Source organism: Empidonax traillii, unplaced genomic scaffold (genome assembly GCF_003031625.1).
Source record: "Empidonax traillii isolate 1590-97213 ecotype Southwest subspecies unplaced genomic scaffold, ASM303162v1 scaffold1080:size189641, whole genome shotgun sequence".
Lineage (NCBI taxonomy): Eukaryota > Metazoa > Chordata > Aves > Passeriformes > Tyrannidae > Empidonax > Empidonax traillii.
Genome location: NW_020956273.1, coordinates 305 through 2,804, shown reverse-complemented (window position 1 = coordinate 2,804; position 2,500 = coordinate 305). Strand labels below are relative to the sequence as shown.

At 48.4% G+C, this 2,500-nt stretch overlaps 1 long non-coding RNA gene across 1 annotated transcript; it reads right to left on the bottom strand.

The window, feature by feature from the left end:
- Nucleotides 1-882: 882 nt before the first annotated feature.
- LOC114068533 lies at nt 883-2,123 on the bottom strand. Its single transcript, XR_003573613.1, has 2 exons — nt 1,935-2,123; nt 883-1,269 (listed from the first exon to the last, which is right to left on the bottom strand). It is a non-coding gene; the product is annotated as an uncharacterized LOC114068533 (long non-coding RNA).
- Between the last annotated feature and the right edge of the window lie 377 nt (nt 2,124-2,500).

Below are 2,500 nucleotides of genomic sequence, written 5' to 3'. Positions count from 1 at the left end.
GCCCGAGCGAGAGAGCGAAGCTGTAGCTCCGGGTGCCGGAGCTATGAAACACTCACTGCAGCGTTTGAGATGTAGCGGCTTCTGGCCCAAAGATGAGAGCACCGCAAACAGGCCGGTTTTCTTCCCCATAGCCGGGGAGCCGGGCAGCCAGCAGCCGATAAAACGCTCCTCCGATAGATCTGTTGTTTATTTTGACAAAGTAACAGATTGTATTTGCGCTCGGAAGGCAGCCGGCAGATGGTCTTGGCGCAACCCGGTGAGGGCAGGCCCCGCTCCTGCTGAGCGGGGAAAGCTCTCCGAGCCGGCGCTGCGCGTTTTTCCCTCGCAGGGTGTTGGTTGGTAGCAGCTCTTCCCTGAACAACCAGGGCTAAGTGGCCACAACACACAGCTGCTGTGACCGAGAAATAGGGTCTTTTAGCTGCTGGTTCCAAAAAGTGGGGTAACTCTTTCCAAATGCTGCCTTGGTCTGATCTGCTCTACTAAAAAAATTCTTTATTCCGGTGTCACAAAGCAACTCAGAATAGTCCAGAAACACTTCAAGCAACAAACCCCATCTCTATAATCCTGCTAATATTTAAGTTAAGGGTAGGCTGTATCCACCATGGAGAAATAAGGAGGGGAAATTGAGTTTATGGGACTATTAAAAATCACAGCCGTAGGAAAACTGGTCTACAACTGCAGACATCTATGTCTGGCTTAAAGATAAGGAGTGTTATATATTGTGAAAATCTTCTATATCCTCTCTCACACTTCTCCTGCATTCCCGTTTCCTTATGGGGAATGTTGTTTATAAACAGAAGAAAGTTGCTGTAAACAGAGTGAGTTGTCCTAATGTTGAAAGTTTGCCTCACATAAAGACTTTTTTTTTTTTTTCCCCCCCTAGAAAGGCCTCCCACACATTCGTGTTCTTATCACACAGCAACTATGTGTGATGTTAAACTGGGAATGTTTTCAGAAACTTGAGGTGCTTACTTTGCCTCATCCCAAATTATTTTTGATTACAAAGCCACGTACCATGAGCACGACTGTGAGGGTTATTGGATGCAAATATCTGTATCTGGAAATATAACAAACATAAACGCTTTTCTTCCTTCTTCACACGGGTTTTATGTTGCCATTTATTTTTATGCTTAGTGCTTGAAAATCTTCTTCAGATTCCTCCTACCCTCCCAATACGGTTCAGTACCCACTGACAAGTCTACAGGTATCTTTTTCCTTTGCTAAATTCCAAGCCTCATCAGGGAAGATCCAGGTAAGACCTTCCATTACCTGTAAAATAAAAGCGACTCGCACATGTGAGGTTTTTCTGTTATGATTTCAAAGCACCTTGACCTTGTTTTCAAAAAGAAGCGGGGAAGAGAACAGACTGACTCCAAAGCATTAAATCCACAGAAATGTGTTAAAGCTCTTACTCATCGCTTAAAAAGAGACAAGATGTTTTTATTTCCATTTTAATGACAGTCAAAATACAGCTGTTGTGTAGTGAAATGCCTTACCCAAGGTCACAGAGCAGCCCAGGAAAACACAGGTCCTCAACTCATGCCCTTTTTCTTCAGGAGATGGTGCGATCCACCATTATTTTAAAATGGGGGAATATTCCATTGCTTCTTTTCCCCACTCAATCCCATTCTATACAGACACAAAATTGTTTACTCTGGCAGAGCCAAAAACCAAACCCCAGCGAATCTCTATGATTTTTTTTTTTTAGAACAACAAAGGGAAAGCTGAAAGCATGGATGACTCTTTATCACTCCGTTGTTCCCAGACACCCTCCTGAAGTAACACCGCGGGTTGAAGCGGTCTGGGTCAATAACCTATCTATCTCCTAGCGCATTATAGTAGCCCTCAAATGTCTTTATTGTGAAATCGGTGCAACGACGCCAAGTATTCGCACAGGAATGATGATATAAAGCCAGTTTCGTGTAACAATGTACCTGAGTTGTCAGAGGTGCACTCTCCTGTCTGCACCATCCCGTGCTCGCGGATTTGGCGCTGCCAGAGACTCGTAACACAATCGCTTATTGCATCTCTCGGAGTTCGAGCTCTTGAATCCTGTGCGACTGCGGGGAAGAAAAGCAGAGCCCTGAGCTCTCGTTCGGAGGGGAGGAAGTGAAGTTTGCATCCCCCGTGGACGAGCGCCCGGAGCGCCGAGCGACACAAAGAGCCGCCGGCACTCTTTGTTGCGGCCGTTCCCAGCCGGCGTGGGGATGGATGCTGGAATATTTGGGCTGGAGGCACCGCGGCGAGGCGCCCGGGTCACCTTGCCGAAGGGACAGAGGGGGCGGGAGGCTCCCTGTAACAAAAAAAACCAGGCGACCCACCAGCTTTCACCCAAGCGCGGGGATTGCCTTGAAACCTCTCCCGTCCCCAAACTCCCCCCCCACCCTGGGAAAGGATGGGAAAGCTTTCCGCCTTTATGCTGCCGACCGCCACAAGCCCCCCCTGGGAGCGGGGCCAAGGGGAGCCTTTCCCCGCTGGGCGGGGAGGGGGTTCCTGCCCC